The sequence below is a fragment of the Ammospiza nelsoni genome, chromosome 12 (genome assembly GCF_027579445.1).
Source record: "Ammospiza nelsoni isolate bAmmNel1 chromosome 12, bAmmNel1.pri, whole genome shotgun sequence".
Taxonomy (NCBI): domain Eukaryota; kingdom Metazoa; phylum Chordata; class Aves; order Passeriformes; family Passerellidae; genus Ammospiza; species Ammospiza nelsoni.
Window position 1 is genome coordinate 2,449,207 of NC_080644.1, and position 18,342 is coordinate 2,467,548.

The window sequence follows — 18,342 nt, forward strand, 5'->3', positions numbered from 1 at the left end:
ATTCCCTTCCAAACATGATGCCTGTTAGGTTAAAATATTTCTTACTAATGTCCTATTCTTAGCTGAACTGAACAAACAGAGTTGTCTGTGAGTGTCCTGCCTTGTGTGGGCCCAGACCCCAGTGCACTTGGGAGATTCTGCTTCAGATTCAGACCCTGCCAAATCGTTTCTTAGTTGCATTTAAAAATAAAAAGGCTGTTTAGACATTACAATCCACAGAGGGGCTGAAATCAGCATGTCCTAAGCTGAATACAAATCACAGACAAAAAGGGTTTTGTTGGGAGGGTCACAAATGGAACTGATTACTGCTAGAGTGTGGATTTCCTTCTGGAGGATGGAGCTGATGGAATTCCTTCCTGACAGCTAGAAATTATAATTGAGTTGGGTTTTTTTTTCCTTAAAACCAAGCTTCAAAATGAGTAAGAGGGATGGAATCCAAACCCCTCTGCAGCTCTGCCTGTAAACCAGGGTTGTAATGTGAATATCCATCCCAGAGCCCAGATCCTGGGGAGGAGCTGCTGCCAACGTCAGAGCTGTGGCTTTGTCAAGCACTGAACTTCTTGTGGATCCAAGGATCTCTTACAGGTCAGTGACAGAATTCAATTTACAGACTGACCACAGATCTCATTTGGAAAAGAACCGGTTTCATTGTGGCTTTGAGTAAAATGAAATTCTCTTGAAAATGTTTCCCTGCCAGCTCTTTGTGACACATCCAGCAGAGCCCAGCCTTTGTGTGGGATCTCCGAGAGGTTTTCTCAAAACTCGGGGGCTCACTGCTGGATAAACCCGTTCCCCTTGCAGATGTGTTCAGCTCTGCTGCTTTTTCCACCCAGTTTTCCCCTTGTTTCTTTTGTCTCTTTTGTCTCTTTCTTTCTGCTGCCCTCAGAAATGTCCTCAGTGATGGAGGAGGGCAGGGAACAGGGAATGATGAGGGTGATGATCCTCTGGTTTTTCAGCCCCTTTTGCTCCCTTGTGGCTGATCTCCATTTGTCCTGCAGCCAAGACTGGCTAAATTTTCTCCTTGTTCCAGCTCATGTCCTGAATGTGACAGGGGCTGGAGTCAGGGTAGATTTGGAGTTTGTCACTCCTCCATCAGCAGGAATTTCCCCATGGAAAGGCCTTGGAACTGCCATGGGGGGTTTGGGGTGCCCATCCATCCCTGGGGGTGGCACCCAGAGCTCTGGGCTGGGGACAAGGTGGGACTGGATGGTCCTGGAGCTCTTTTCCAACCATAATAATTCCATAATTCTCTGCAAGGCTGACCTGACTCTAAATTCTATGTTGTTAGCCTAAAATAGAAACAATTTGACAGTCTAAGTTTTCCTAGCAGTCATGAATATCACATTTTTGTGCTATGAGTTTCCTCTTTTTTTTTTTTTTTTTTAATTAAGAGCAATTTCTTTTAATTAAAACTAATTCCAAGGAATGCCTTGGTCTCAGTGATAAGTGAGGTTTGCCCTGTGCTGGCTGGGATGGGTGCAGCTTTCTGCAACTTGCCTACAAAGCTAAAGAAATGCAAAGCAGCTTATTGCTCAATTCTGCTGACTTTAGCAACCGGGGAGGACAAATTAAAAAAAGAAAAAGGAGAATATCTAGTCTCAACCTGGGCATTTAATGGGTCCCAAAATGTGCTGAACTCTTTAGTCTAAATGGGCTCTTTAGTGTGGTGTCAAATAAGTTAAAAAGCGAGGGAGCTTTACAAAGCTGCCTTCATTGTTTAAACTTGTTTCACTCATGTTAAGGCTAATGTACATTTATTCAGACTGACAAAGTGCTGAATTTACACAACAGGGATAGTAATAATTAGGTCAGATACTTTTCAAATGGCAGCAGGGGGGTGGGAATACTTGACTCTTTCATGCTTATGAATGGCAATGGTTATTAGCGCTGGCCAGGCCGACCACAATACCTGCAAATAAATGCTCCTGTCAGCCCTGGATTGCCCTGCACGGCCGGTGCCACCTCCAGCTGCTGCCTGCCTGCCCCAGCCGCTGGGAACACCCATTCCCAATGGCAGCACTTGGAATTTTAGTGAGCCCAGCGCTGAACTTTGGATCTGAGCTCCTCTTCACTGCCCGGCACCAATAAATTAAATTAACAAAATTGAGAAGCCGGCCGTTCAAACAGCATTGTCTGCTCACTTGGATGGAGTTGAGCTCTGATGTTTCACGTTGGATTACCCGGTTCTTACACACTGATGGTGCTGCCCTGAGCCATTCCAGTGTCCCGGGGCAGGTGAGGTGTCCACGCCTCGCACCTTCCTCAGCTATTTGGTGCTGCTGACTCCTGGGACAGAGCCCCGCATCAGTCAGCCCGTGGAGCTCATCCAGCACTGCAGGATTTCTTTCTCCAAGAGCTTTTTTTCCCCCTTGTCTTTCCAAATATTTGAACAAGCGCTGTTGTTTCATTCAGTGCCGCCCAATCTGAATTGCTGTCAGCAGTGGCCGGCCTGGGCTGCTTGGATCTCTTAAACTGCAGCCCTTTACTCCCCCATTGAGGTTTCAGCTGCCCCAAGCTCATTCGGTTTGCATGTTCCCATTCCTTTAGGAATCATTAAACCCATCCCAGCGCTCTGGTCCCAATGGATGCAGCGGGGAGGCTCCATGGACAGCGCCAGCCGGCGCTCCAGTGGGCAAAATCCCCCCCAAAAAAGCTGGAATTTCACTGAACGGACCAAGTTTCAGTGCCGCACACAGCTTTTCCCCAGCTCCCTGCGAACGAGCACCTGTAAATGAGTGAGGGGCGCTCCTGGGGATGCAGCCCGGGCAATGCGGGATCCGCAGCAGGAGCAGGCGCCTGGAGCATCCCGAAATGCTGTGGGATGCATCGATCCCGAAGGAATGGCTGAGCACGGGGGTGGATTGAGTTTCTTCGAGACTTTTTTGGGTTTATTTGGTTTTATTTAAGGAGTTTGGAGCCAAAATCAGCCCGCGGGCCGAGGCTGGGCTGCTCTTCCCGGTGGCGGCCACGAGGGGGCGGCAGCGGCTCGGGCACGGCAGCGCCGGGACAGACAGAGGGACAGACAGAGGGACAGACAGAGGGACAGACAGAGGGACAGACAGAGGGACAGACAGAGGGACAGCGGGAATAGAGAGGGGATCGGGGGGCATAGGGGGGACAGAGAGGGGATAGAGGGGGACAGGGAGGGGACAGAGAGGGGATAGATGGGGGATAGGGGGGAGAGAGAGAGAGGACAGGGGACAGAGAGGGGACAGAGAGGGGATAGAAGGGGACAGGAGGGGATAGCGGGGACAGAGAGAGGAGGGAGGGACAGAGGAGAGAGAGGGGACAGAGAATCACAGGGGGCAACAGAGAGGGACGGAGAGGGGACAGAGAGGACAGGAGGGAGAGAGAGGGGATAGGAGGGGACATAGAGGGGGTAGAGACGGGACAGAGAGGGGATGGGAGACAGAGAAGGACAAAGCGGGATAGAGGGGACAGACAGGGGACGGGGGGGGACAGAGAGGGACAAGAGAGGGGACAAAGAGGGGCAGGAGAACAGAACGGCAGGGCTGTCCATGCCCGTCCCTTCCCAGCCTCGGGCAGCCCGAGCGGTTCCCATCTCCCCTTTGCCCCCTCGGGCTGTGCCGCTGCCCCGCGGCTCCGGGGCACGGGCGGCGCTGCAGGAGCCGCTCTGCTGGGAAAATCCGGGATTTCGGGGCAAATGCATCGCCTCTGCCCTCCTTCCCTGCTCTCTCGGCTGTTTCACACACCCGATTTTTGTGTACACCTCATACCGAGGAGTCCATCCCAGCGGGGACATCAATGGTGACAAAGAGGTGGCGGCACAGAGGGAGAGGCAGAGCCCGAGCTCCCAAGTGACAGCAGCAGGATTCATTTCACTGCTTCATACACTGATTTTGCGAAGTCAGTCGGTCAGAAAATAAAGAGTTTGTTACACAGACAATTCCTGTCTCTCAGAGCTTGTTTCCGTCCCAGATCAGAATGAAAAGCACAAACTGCTCCCCCAAGAAATGTTCTGTAAGATGATGATTTGGGAGAATTGTTCCAGCAATGTTCAAATATTTTCTTAATAAAAACAAGATACTCAGAGAATTAACATTGCATATATCCTAAAGTTGAAACGAAATCAAACATTTTGCTCTGTCATCTCCTAAAAACGATGTAAATAGCTGAATGTTTAGGATTTAAATCCTATTTTCTGGCATCTGTATTAATTTGAAACATTTTCTCCTTGCAGGGTTTAGTGCTTCACGTTTGATTTGGAGAAATCTTGGAGTCAAGTTGGAATTTCAGAAACAAAAGAGGGAAAGAAAAACTTGTCTTCTATTTTAGGGTCCTGCAGTACTGGAAATGCAAAGGCTGCAGAGTGAATATTTAATGAGTGCATGAGAATCCCAAAAAGTGTAAAGCAAATGCCATGCAGCAGTCGCCTTGCCTCGTTCAGCATTAAGACATTAAAAATAGATTTACAGATTTCATCATGCGATTGCAACATTCACACAGGTTGGGATTTTTAATTTAACTTTGAACTGGATCATGCAGATTGCAGGCAGACCAGAATGGACTTTATTCTAATGGGAGAATTTGCTTTATGCAGGATTAACATATCAAAGGCAGGGCAGGATTTGGGGAGAAGATGGCACAAGGATGGGTTGGCACCCAGGGGAGCTGCTGGCACTGGAGGAGATTTCAGGCCATGAATTTGGGTGGCACTCGCTCTGCTCTTGTCACATTCCTTGTGTTCCCATTGGGATTGGTTCAGGCTGATAAATTGTGCTCCAATCCTCCCTTGCTGTTTGGGCTCTGGCCAAACAGAGGTGGCACCATCCTGGTTTAAAAAAATAACTGAAACGTTAAGGAAAAGTGTGTTGGCACTGCTGGCTGGGTGAGTTAATTAGTGCTGGGTGAGTTAATCGGTGCCATCCCCTCCCGCTCCCTCCTCACAGGTGCCGGCACACCCTCACTGAGGGGTGGCTCAGGATGGCTTCAACATCAGCCAGAAATTATTGACAGGAGATAAATTCAAGGCAGGCACGGGTTCCCAGGGTTTGTGTCCCCAGCAGGGCTGCAGAATTTGGGGGTGCAGTGGGAAGGGTGATGACAGAAAGGACAGGGGCAGGTCCTGGCCCCAGGGTGGTGCAGGGCATCCCTGCCGTGCTCTGGGTGCTCCCCTTGGGAATGCACCTGCAGCTGTGCTGGGTGTGACTGCTGCCCTTCAAACAGCCCCAGCAATGGCATCCTCAGCTCTTCCACTCCAGCAGGACCAGAGAAACCTTCCCCAGAAAGGCAGGACACCCCTGTGAGCCCCCCAAGGGGTCATTTTGTGTCTGTCACATTTTACTGTGCACCCAACACGAGGACATCAGATGGCATCACACCCCCTGCCACCTCCCAGGGCAGGATATCCATCAGCAGGAGCAGTCTGGTGTGAAAATGTGAAAATGTGAAAATGTGAAAATCCAACCCAGCTCTTTGAGCAGAGGCTCCCCTCAACAGCTGAATTCCCAGTGTCACATCAGTGAGTTTTTCCTGCAGGGTGGAATAAAACACTCTGCTCCCACTCAGCCCTCACTGCTGTGGTGGATTCTGAGTGCTCTGCAGGGCTGGTGGCACGTCACCCATGTCACCATCACAGGGTTACCCCTGGTTCCCAGTCACAAAATGATCCATATGAGAGCAGCCCAGCAATGGCACGAACAAAAGGAATGAACACAACCCTGCAATTGTGTCTGAGACCTCTGGAGCCTTCTGGGAAGCACCACTCAACCCCCAGCATGGAACATCCCCTCAGCCACAGCGTTGGGCAAGAGCCTTGACCAGAGCAACCATTATTGACTTCAAAACCTCCCAGAGCTGCGTGGCCACAGCAATGCAGGGCAAAACTGGAGCAGGCAGAGCAAAGCAGAGCGGGGCGGGCTTGCAGAGATCCCTTCCTGCAGATATCCACAGCTGCAGAGCTTCCTGCAGGGACTTGCCCTGGCTGGGCTGCAGTGTGGGCATGGGCACACGCAGGGGAGAAATGCTGGATGGATTGGCAGGGAGCAGAGAGAGAATTCCTGCAGGATTGGCAGGGAGCAGAGAGAGAATTCCTGCAGGATTGGGGCTGCTGCACATGCAGAGAATTCCTGCTGGATTGGCAGGGAGCAGAGAATTCCTGCAGGATTGGGGCTGCTGCACATGCAGAGAATTCCTGCAGGATTGGCAGGGAGCAGAGAGAGAATTCCTGCAGGATTGGGGCTGCTGCACATGCAGAGAATTCCTGCAGGATTGGCAGGGAGCAGAGAGAGAATTCCTGCAGGATTGGGGCTGCTCAGGGAGAGGTGACAGTTCTGGTCATTGGCTGGGAACTGAGTTATCTCCTTCCTCCTCCCTGAGTTACCTCTATCTTCAGAAATGGAACATGAGGTGCTTTGTGAGCTCCTGGCGCTGGGAGCTGTCCTGAGGATGAGGATGCTGTGTTCTGCCAGGGCACAAATGAAGCTCTTGCTTTAACACTTGGCCTTTTTGGAAATGTGCACTCTCCAGCCAGCTCCAGCAGCTCAGGCCTTCACGGGCCCTTTGCAAACAGCCTGTGCATGATAGCAAAGAAAAATAAACTTTTGTTCGCTGTGTGCTGCTCCCTCAGATGCGCTGGGAGGAGGCTGAGGAATCAAAGTGGGAGATGCTGAGAGCTGGCCTCTGTTAGCAGCTGGTCAGAAACAGCAAACCCAGCAAATCCTGCGTTTGAGGGGCACAGACACTGCCCAGAGTATTGATCATTTTTTACACCAAAATATTGGATTTTAGTGTTACAGCAAAACTGCCAAGAAGGAGATTATGCCACATAAGACACCCAAAGTGTCACGGTGCTTTTATGGTATTTTTTCACATGATCTCTTTGCCTTTTTTCTTCTAAAGCAGAAATCACCTGCCTGAGGAGTCTGGGCTGTCTAAGAGTTGGGATCCATCCATAGTGTTGGGTAAAATTCATGGTAGCATCTGCAACTGTATTTGCTGATTTTATCTGTTCTTCTTTTCAGGTTATCCTGTATTTAATGAGAGGGGGAGTTTTTTCCTGAGATAAAATTTCAGATTTATCTGAAGCAAAGAAGCAAGTGCTTGTGAAATGAGTTCATTCCTCCCCATCAGAGCTGGGTTCAAGACTCAGAGATTATTGAAAGTGTTTTCACTCATTCAGCTTGGAGCATTCCCATGGGATTTTTAACCTCTGAGCATGTTTCCTTTCATCAGCAGCAATTGCAGAACTCTGCAATGACTTTTTCTCCTTTGGTGCAAAAGTTAAATATGAATTTATGGCGTGATTGCATTGAGATTTCAGAACTGGGCTGCAAAAATCGAAGTTGCTGTGATCTTACCTGCCTGGAGATTACAGACAGATAACACTTGCTAAACACCCCATACCTTGGATGATATATTGATCTCCAGAGGATTTTTATTAAGCTGCTCTGAAATTATTCCCAAAGGATGCAAACCTCGGCTTAGCTACCTCGGCTTAGCTACAATTGCTACCCACAGTCTTTAAAGAACATTCTGAAACCTTTTTGCTAAACAATCTGCTCAGCTGCTACCAGCTTTTACCCAATATTCAAATGACACTTCTTTCCTTTTCAACCCTTGCCAAGCTGAGGTTATTAAGAAAGAGATACAAATTAAAAGGATTAAAAATGCAACTCTAATTAAACACATATGAGCAGTTAAAAGTCGGCTCTGCCCTGGTTATCTGCGCACACAGAAATATCACACACAACCCAAAGCAGCCAAAGTCTCCATTAGGAGCTCGCTGAAGGCACCACCAGAGCAATCACACCCTGTGCCTCCTCTGCAGCTGCTGCTGGGGAGGAATTGAGGAGCTTTTTTAGAATGGGTCTTGAAATATTTGTTAGAATGGGATGAGTCTTGAGGTATTTTTTAGAATGAGATGAGTCTTGAAGTGTTTTTTGGAATGAGTCTTGAAATATTTGTTAGAATGAGATGAGTCTTGAAATATTGTTTTAGAATGAGTCTTGAAGTGTTTTTTAGAATGAGATGAGTATTGAAATATTTTTTAGAATGAGATGAGTATCGAAATATTGTTTTAGAATGAGATGAGTCTTGAAATATTTTTTAGCATGAGTATCGAAATATTTTTTAGTATGAGATGAGTCTTGAAATATTTTTTAGAATGAGATGAGTCTTGAGGTATTTTTAGAATGAGATGAGTCTTGAAGTGTTTTTTGGAATGAGATGAGTCTTGAAGTGTTTTTTGGAATGAGTCTTGAAATATTTGTTAGAATGAGATGAGTCTTGAAATATTGTTTTAGAATGAGTCTTGAAGTGTTTTTTAGAATGAGATGAGTATTGAAATATTTTTTAGAATGAGATGAGTATCGAAATATTGTTTTAGAATGAGATGAGTCTTGAAATATTTTTTAGCATGAGTATCGAAATATTTTTTAGTATGAGATAAGTCTTGAAATATTTTTTAGAATGAGATGAGTCTTGAGGTATTTTTTAGAATAAGTCTTATATTCTTTAGAATGAGTCTTGAAATATTTTTTTAGAATGAATCTTGAAATAATTTTAATATGAGATGAGTCTTGAAATATTTTTTAGAATGAATCTTGAAATATTTTTCAGAATGAGTCTTCAAGCGCTTTTTAGATGAGATGAGCCGTTGCTCTCCCCACTTTCGAGGAAGCAGCAGCTGAGGGTGGGAGGAAGGAGAGGATTCTCCCCTTGCATCCCCCGTGGGTTTGAGCTCTGGTTGTCCCCAAAATCTGAGCCAGGGTGGGGTGGCTGCCCTTTCCCAGCAGATCTGGGGTTTCTCTTGGGTTTCTCCTCACAAGAATGTGCTACAAAAACACGCCAAGCCACGGTGAATCTCTCCATGACGAAAGTGAGTTGGTATCTCTTAAATAAGTATCCAAACAAGCCCTTGAAGACACATAATCACCAAGCAGCATCTGTGATCACAGCTCGGTGTTTTAAAGGATTAGGGGGGGATTAGGACCGTTTGTAAATTCCTCGCCGACCTTTTGTACGGGCGGGATGGAATATTTTTTTTAAGGAATTCACAGACTGTCTGCTAAAAGCCTTTATTCCCCTGATTTGTGCTGGGTGTGGACTGCTCTGGGATTTTTTCGAAAGGCGGCATAACATGGCTCATCAATCTAGGCTGCACATAAATCCTGCTTTGTATGATTCCTAATGGGTTCCTGCTCCTCGTGAAGAGTGGGAAAACCTCCTTGCACTGGGGAATAACAGGTCCTGTCATTGTGCCACTGGTGCTGCTGGTTTAACACCCCACCTGGGGGGGAAATGAGCAGGGTTTGATCCCCAAGAGGAGTTCCAGAAAAGCCTCTCATGGCTCCTGTGGGCCCATCATGATTGGTTTGAACATTAAATAGTCAGGGCTATCCAGACAGGGTAACAGGACTTTCCTGCTTTTTCTGGGAATGGGAGAAGCTGGACAGGGGAGGGGAGGAACACCCTGCCCCGTGCCTGCATCCAGGTGAGGTGAGCTGGCATCGTTTGGAGGCACTGAGGGTCAGACAGGGGTGCTCAGAGCATCCCTTGGGCCAAGGGAATAGGAAATATTGCATTAAAAAAAAAAAAAATAAAAAATCTGTGTGCTTGAATGGTTCATTTTGCCATATTCCTTCTGGCTGCTGTCATCTTCTCCCCAGAGGGAGAATTCCACCCTGCTGAGGGTGTGGGGATGGAATTCCTGTGCTGCCCAGCTCTGCCTGCAGCTCCCAGCCAGGTGCAGCAGTCCCTGCCTGCCTGCAGGTGTGCCAAGGACAGGGCAGTAAAACAGCCTGCAAACTGGGAGCTTTCCGCTCATTTGTGTTCTCAAAAAAGTCTGAATGTTCAAAGCTCTGCAAGTGACATTTCCTCTGCAATTTTATCACTTTTCCTTTAGCCAAAAGCCAACCTTGACCACGAAATCTGCTTTTTGTGTGTGATCTCCTGCTGCTCTGGAGACATCTCAGAGCTGTGATCCTGGACTGGAGAATAATTCTGGACACCCCTTTAGGAGAGCAAAATCTGCCTTTGACAATTCTGCACCTTCTCATCTGCATTTTCTGATTTCTCTTATTTTTATGCTTTTTACCAAGGTACAACCATAAGGAATTGAAAAGATAGATAGATAGATAGATAGATAGATAGATAGATTAGATATTAGATCATAGATATCCCTGGCAGTGTCCAAGGCCAGCTTGGAGCAGCCTGGTCTGATGGAAGGTGTCCCAGCCCATGGCAGGGCTGGAATGAGAGGAGCTTTAAGATCCCTTCCAACCAAACCTTCTGTGATTCCATGATTTATAGAGGGAAGGGAGGGTCCCCTCAATGTCAGCCTTCTGACCCTTTGCTGTTATCTGAGCTGGGGACTCGGGTGAAAATTGGGGTTTTGTTAAAAATCCAAGCACCAGCATCCTCCCTGCCAGGGAAAGAGAGAGGGATACCATCCCATTCCATCCATCCATCCCATCCCATTCCATCCCATCCCATCCCATCCCACCCCACCCCATCCCATCCCACCCCATCCCATCCCATCCATCCCATCCATCCCACCCCATCCCATCCCATCCCACCCCATCCCATCCCATCCCATCCCACCCCATCCCACCCCATCCATCCCATCCCACCCCATCCCATCCCATCCCATCCCATCCCATCCCATCCCATCCCACCCCATCCCACCCCATCCATCCCATCCATCCCACCCCACCCCATCCCATCCCATCCCACCCCATCCCATCCATCCCATCCCATCCCATCCCATCCATCCACCCCATCCCACCCCATCCCATCCCATCCCATCCCACCCCATCCCACCCCATCCCATCCCACCCCATCCATCCCATCCCATCCCATCCCATCCCATCCCATCCCACCCCATCCCACCCCATCCCATCCCATCCCATCCATCCCATCCCATCCCATCCCATCCATCCACCCCATCCCATCCCATCCCATCCCACCCCATCCCACCCCATCCCATCCCACCCCATCCATCCCACCCCATCCCATCCCATCCCATCCCATCCCATCCCATCCCATCCCATCCCATCCCACCCCACCCCATCCCACCCCATGTCTGTTTGGCAGCTCCTTTTCTCCCTCCCGCCTCTCCTTTGCCTGTATTTAGAGCAGGGTGCCCTTGCCAGGCCCTGAGTGGGGAATTAGGGCACGGGATGTGAATTTTTGTCCCTGATTGTCCCTCGGAGGTGGCCCCAGGGCCGGGCTGAGGAGGTGCAGGAGCTCTGTGTGTCCCTGAGCAGAGGTGCAGGAGCTCTGTGTGTCCCTAACCAAGGTGCAGGAGCTCTGTGTGTCCCTAACCAAGGTGCAGGAGCTCTGTGTGTCTGTGTGTCCCTAACCAGAGGTGCAGGAACTCTGTGTGTCCCTAACCAGAGGTGCAGGAGCTCTGTGTGTCCATAACCAAGGTGCAGGAGCTCTGTGTGTCTGTGTGTCCCTAACCAAGGTGCAGGAGCCCTGTGTGTCCCCAAGCAGAGGTGCAGGAGCCCTGTGTGTCTGTGTGTCCATAACCAAGGTGCAGGAGCTCTGTGTGTCTGTGTGTCCCCAAGCAGAGGTGCAGGAGCTCTGTGTGTCCCTAACCAAGGTGCAGGAGCTCTGTGTGTCCATAACCAAGGTGCAGGAGCTCTGTGTGTCTGTGTGTCCCTGAGCAGAGGTGCAGGAGCTCTGTGTGTCCCCAAGCAGAGGTGCCGGAGCTCTGTGTGTCCATAACCAAGGTGCAGGAGCTCTGTGTGTCCCTAACCAAGGTGCAGGAGCCCTGTGTGTCTGTGTGTCCATAACCAAGGTGCAGGAGCTCTGTGTGTCCCTAACCAAGGTGCAGGAGCTCTGTGTGTCTGTGTGTCCATAACCAGAGGTGCAGGAGCTCTGTGTGTCCCCAAGCAGAGGTGCCAGAGCTCTGTGTGTCTGTGTGTCCCCAAGCAGAGGTGCAGGAGCTCTGTGTGTCTGTGTGTCCCTAACCAAGGTGCAGGAGCTCTGTGTGTCCATAACCAAGGTGCAGGAGCTCTGTGTGTCCATAACCAAGGTGCAGGAGCTCTGTGTGTCCCTAACCAAGGTGCAGGAGCTCTGTGTGTCCATAACCAAGGTGCAGGAGCCCTGTGTGTCCATAACCAAGGTGCAGGAGCTCTGTGTGTCCCCAAGCAGAGGTGCAGGAGCTCTGTGTGTCCATAACCAAGGTGCAGGAGCTCTGTGTGTCTGTGTGTCCATAACCAAGGTGCAGGAGCTCTGTGTGTCCATAACCAAGCTGCTCCCCTGCACAAACACACCCACGGGGTTCTGCAGGGTCAGCCCCGAGGAAAGGCAGCAATTCACAGCAGTTTAATTAACTGTGAGCCACTGAAATGCAGTCACCTGCCAGGGAGAGCAGAGCCAGCCCCATCGGGGTGTGAAATGGGGGAAATGTCCCGGTTTGGGAGCGGAGTGGGTGTAAACCTTCCCCTCAAAGCGGGCAGGGATCAGCACACACAGGCCCATTATTGCTAATTGCAGCTTCACCTTTTAGCCAGGTATTAAAAAATGAGCTAATCCTTGCATATTTAATGTCCTGTTTCTTCATGAGCACGGGGATTAATTGGGAAATGGGAGGAACTGGGAGAGAGGGGCAGGGGCAGAGCAGCCCTGGGGTGCCTGCCCTCCCTCCCTGCTGGGCAGGGCAATGGAAAAGCACTTTAAAAATGAGGATTTTGCTCTTTTTGGTCTGTTCCTCTCCTCCTCCGTCCTTCAGTAACTCCTGGGTGACTGATAGCGACCTTCCAGGCCCGGAGTCTGCAGTTACCAGCCGGGAAATGCCCTTCCCATTGGTCATTATTGCCCAATTAGCAATTGCAATATTTCACAAACGTGACAATGACACCGGCTGCCCTCTGCAGGGCTGGGGGCTGCGGAGCACTCGGCATTTCCCTGAGAAACCGGGCAGTCACAAAATTTCCTTGTAGTCACAAAATTTCCCAATTTTCTTCATTTTTTTCCCTTCAATTGCATCTCCTTTGACGGGAACTCCATTCCAGCGTGTTTGCAAGTCCTTCTTTTCTGTTTCCAGCATTTTTGTTTCCAGCTGAGGCCATGGCCAGGCCCAGGAGAGGTGCCTCCATCCCAGCTGTGCCACGAGGAAATTCGTATTTGTATTTTCCCAAATACAGTGCCTGGGAATGGGCTCTATCTCTGCCTGGCAGGGAGAGCGGCGGGAGAGGGAAGTGAATTTAATGTGCAGGAAAAGCAAAGCAGAAACTGCCCCTGATGGGCACCTGGTGCCCATGGGAGCCCCCTGGAGCCACTTCCAGTCACTGATCCAGCAGAAAATGCATGGAGTGACCCAGGAGCTGAGAAAGAGAAGGAAAAGAAGGAAAAGGAGAAATGCCAAGTCCCTTTTGGCTGTGTTGGTGCCCCAGGAAAGGGCAGCCTGAGGCCATGGGCAGTGCCAGTGAATGTGGGCACTGCTCCCCGTCCAGCAGCCCAGGGGTGCAGGGACACCTGGATTCATCCCTGCTGGGTGGGCACACGCTGTGACACTCTGTGCACACCCCAGCTGGCCCCCAAAACCATCACAGCACTGAACCAGGTGGGCAGGGAATGGCTCCTCTGGCCCTGGGTGCCTCCAGACAGGGTTTGGCATCTCCTGGCAGTGAGGGAGTCACTCTGGGGCAGCAAATCCGTGTCAGTAATTAAAGTGAGCTGCACCTGCAGGCCCTGAGTGCTTGGTGCATGTCCCAGGAGCTGTGGGGTGAATGCAGAGAGCACAGCCTGGCCTGGGAGCTCCTGTCCTGCCAGGATCCTTGCAGGGAAGGATCACGAGGTGTGGAGATGTTCTCCCGCGTTAAATCACCAAATTAAAGGTGTGGAGCCAAACAGGAATACACCTGAAATAGTATTTACTACTGTAAATGGTGCAGAAAATGAACGTGGATGGGATTCTGCTGAGCCACTCTGCAGGTTGCAGTTGTTCACTGGGGATCCCTGGGCTGCAGCCAACGTCTCTGTTTGCTTTGGAGAGCCAGAGTCCTTTTATTTGTGCTAATAGTGCCCCTGCGATAAGAGAGAAAAATCACAGAGATAAATCCAACCTGCCACTGCAGCATTGCTGAGGGTGGGAGGAACACAAAGCAACTGCAGGGTCTGTGTTGAGAATGAGCTTTTGGAGGGTCACAGGTGATGGAGAACATCTCCTGCTCCATCCACCAAACCCTGGATAAATCCCTGGCTGTCCCTGGGCCCTGTTTGCTTTTCCTCAGACCAGTTTCCCAGCTAATGCTTTTCAGAGACAGGCCTGAAATTAAGATTTCCATATTTATGTGCCCATTAACATAGATACATTAAAAAACTTAATGAGCTTATGTAACAATTTGCTGTGTGACATGGCTGGGGAGAGGATCTGTACTTAGGGAGATAAGGATGGCATTTGCAATGGCACCAGCTCGGGGAAAATTACAAGGAGCAGCAATTGCATGGTGCAGGGAGAGGCTGTGCTGAGACTGCAGCCTGCAGGGCTGTCCCAGCCTGCTGTGTGTGGGGAGCCTGCCCAGAGCCTCCTCCTGCATTCCAGCATTTCATTTCCCTGCCTGAAAGGAAGAAAAATGAAATTTCCTTTCGGGAAGGGAAACGAAATCTTGCAATTTCAATTGGGCAAGCTTTGGTCCATGTCCCTGCACTTGATGGCTTCCCATGCCTTTTGACGGCTTTCACTTTGGCCAAGATTTTTTTATTATTTTTTAAAGTATCCATACCATGTCCCTCATCTCTTCCCCTCAAAGTTGTGTCCTTGATTTTTTTTTCCTTCCTCCTTGATTTTTTCCCCTGCTTTTGCACCATCTCTGAGGTTAGTTTTGGCCTCTTTTGATCCTTTGCCTGCACCTCATGTAATCCCGGTCCACTTGTAGTCTGATTTCTTGTAGTCACAAAATTTCCCAATTTTTTTTCCCCCTTCCATTGCATTTCCTTTGATGGGATCTCCATTCCAGAGCGTTTGCAAGCCCTCCTTTTCTGTTTCCAGCATTCACTGGGGATGTCACAGCCTCCACCCAGAGTTTTCCACGTCCCGGGGAGGGGATGAGGCCGCGCTGGGAGTCAGCATCGCCTGGGTGCTGGGCAAGGTGCTCTGGGCACATCTGCAGGGGCAGGGCTGTCCCTGGGCCTGCTCAGGGCTGGCTGGGCGTGCCAGGGCTGGGGAGGCCTCCAGACGCAGCTCAGAGGGAGCTGGCACAGCTGCAGAGGCACTGACGCAGCTCCTGGGCGTCCCAGCGCACCCAGGGCTCCGCAGCTCCCGGCTCAGCTCGGGGCAGGGTGAGCCGCGGGTTTGTGGCTCGCGGAAACGCTTTACATGTGCCTGCTTCCCGCTGCCCTGCTCCGAGCCAGGGAACAGCTCAGCCCAGGAGTGTTGGTGGTGCTCCTGCGTGTGTGGGCAGTGCAGGGCTGCTGAGGGCAGGCCGAGCGTGGCACATTCTCACTCTGGGGCTGCTGGAGATGAGGATTCTCCTCCCTTGCTTGTGTGCAGACAGGATCCTCGCCACCGACCACGGGCACAGCACGCTCTCCTGAGATCCTGAGGGGGGATTTTAGGGAGGGAGGGCTCAGGATTTTAAAAGGAGAGTGCTCAAACTCTTCCTCTCCCAGTTTGTGCAGTTTTATTCAGACAATCAACAGCATGAGGCTCTTCCACTCATCATCCCAGGAAACCAGCACTGGGCAAAAGCTGTGGCAGCAAGGTGTGAACTCATCCCTCCCTCCACGCACTGGGAAGCCTCCCTGTGACCATCCACACCCCTGTGTTATTAAGCAGGGCCAGCTTTGGGCTCCAGAAGGCACTGAGGGCATGGAGAGGTTTGGCTGGCTGTGCTGGAATGAGCCATGGGCACAGGGCATGGAGCCCATGTCCCTGGGCATGGACAGGGAGCCCGGGCATTCCTGGGCACGGACGGGGAGCCTGGGCATTGCTGGTGCCCTGGAGGACCCTCACACAGGGCCTTATTTCCCTGGCCATCGTGATGGCTTTATTGATGTCTGGGCAGAGGAGGTGACTGTGATTCGGGAACACGGAACAGCCTCGACTCCTTTTCCCAGCAGGGAGCACCATGGTGATTTGGGAGCACCAAAGTGATTTAGGAGCGGGGAGCACAGTAGGGATTTGGGAGCAGGGAGCAGCCCTGGTGCCCAGCTCAGTGCCAGTTCTGTGAGCAGATCCCAGCCCAGCCCAGCAGAAGGAGTGAGGATTCCTTGGCAGGAGGCAGCCAGGCTGAGCCCCACTGAAGGATGAGCACTTCAGCTGGGCTGTTCTGTGTCTGCACAGGGCAGAGCAGCCTTTATCACTCTCCTCTGCTGGCACAGCTCCCCACGGGCACAGGGAGAACCATCCATCCCATCCCACCCCATCCCATCCCATCCCATCCCATCCCATCCCATCCCATCCCATCCCATCCCATCCCATCCCATCCCATCCCATCCCATCCCATCCCATCCCATCCCATCCCCATCCCATCCCCATCCCATCCCATCCCATCCCATCCCACCCCACCCCATCCCACCCCATCCCAGGACTCTGTGCCAGGCTCCCCAGATCCCGGGCTGGGCTGGGGTCACCCTGAGCCCCCCTGTACCCTCCTGGCTGCCTGGTTGAGCTCTGGGCTGCCCCAGCATTTGCATGGGTGCAGCCTGACCTGCTTGGAGCCGTGTCTGCCGCTGCATTTGCATCCCTGGGGCTGAGCTGGTTTTGTTTCATGCTGTGATTGTTTTCCATTCCAATGCAGCACCACAAGGAAGTGGTGACCTGGTTCCTGTCTCAGCACCAGGGCTGGCTCTCAAAGGCACCATCCACCTCACACCAGTGCAGCTCTCAGTGCAAGATCCACCTTCCCTGCCCTCCAAATTCCCTCTCATTCCAAAGCACAGCTCCCCGTGCCCCAGAGCAGCTCTTCTCACATCCCCAAGGCTTCCTTCCCTCAGCTGCTGTCCAAGGCTCCAGCTCTCTGGACACCCAGCTCCCCTAACAATCCAAATTGGATCAGGGCTGCCTTCCTGCCGAGCCACTCAAAGCACAGGGCTGGAGTCAGCTTTGGAGCGTCTGTGGATTGGTTTTGGGGACAGGGGGACAGACCAGGTCAGGCTGCAATGGGGTGGGCAAAAGATATCTCACACAGCATTAAACTGCTGCAAGTTACTGCCAGCTTCATTTTCCATACATTTCCATTGGTACAGTGAATTTATACTGACTTAGGGCTTTCCAGTGTTGGATTTTTGTAGGAGGAAGAGGAAGAGATTTAAAGCTGCTCGTGCTGTGTTGCCTGGTGGTGTCTGGACTGTGGCTCCTAAATCCCAGGAAACCCAGAAATGCAGATGCCTGAGATGCTGCCTGAATTCACATTGGAACTGAATCACCCTGAGTCATCTTGCCTCTGTTTTGTGGGGTTTTAATAGAAGAAAAATCACCTGGACACCCCAAACCTGTGTCCCTCTGCAGCCCCACCTGCATGAAATCACCTGGACATGGACAAGAGCCTTCAAACCAGCAGGAATTCTTTCACCTTGGGGTATCCCCTCTGTGCCTCTGCAGCACTAGTGTACAGGAATTGTCACATTTTACATGGAAAAAATAAATCTGTTAAAGAACCACTCAGCCCCTGTATGTGTTGGCTAGAGTGACCAAAATCAACTTGAGAGAGCTTGTCCCCCATTTGTGATGCAGTTCAGATTTTGTGCAGCTGAGTTTGATGGAGAGCTCCGGGAAAAAATGGCCATTTAGAGGGATTAGGAATTTTGCAGAAACTGGACCATGGAAGTCACAGAGTAACTGAATATGTTTTCTTTACTTAAATTGCCTGCAGGGAAAATCCTCAGCTTCAACTCACATGACCCATTGTCCTGGCATCAAGGTCAGTTCCCTTATTTCATCACCCCTGAGCAGTGAAAGGTAACAAGAAATAAGGGAACTTACTTGGAAATTCCTTCCCTCCTGCACAGGGACTGTCTGCATCTCTGCTTTATATTGTGCCCAAAGTCACCTTGGGAGGTGTTTGGGCAATTTTCCTCCCATGTCTGTGTGTGTCTGTGGATGTACATGGAGAATGTTTTAAAAATTATATTTTACATGCTTGATGGATACCCTGGCAGTGCATGGGCTGCAGGAGCCCTCAAAGGCAGGGATGGAAAGGACCCTTTGTACCTGGTGCCCATCTCTGTCCACAGAGGAACCTTCCCCAAACATCAGCATTGTGCCCCAGCCACTGTTTGCATGAAACATCATCACCAAACTTTATTTTTTATAATATGAATTGTGTCTATTGAGCCAAGAGCCTGTTTATGTTTTTTACTTACAGGAAACAGCCTAACTAAATATATGAGTCCTGATTTCACTTTTAGCATTGTGGTGCTTTGGCTGTT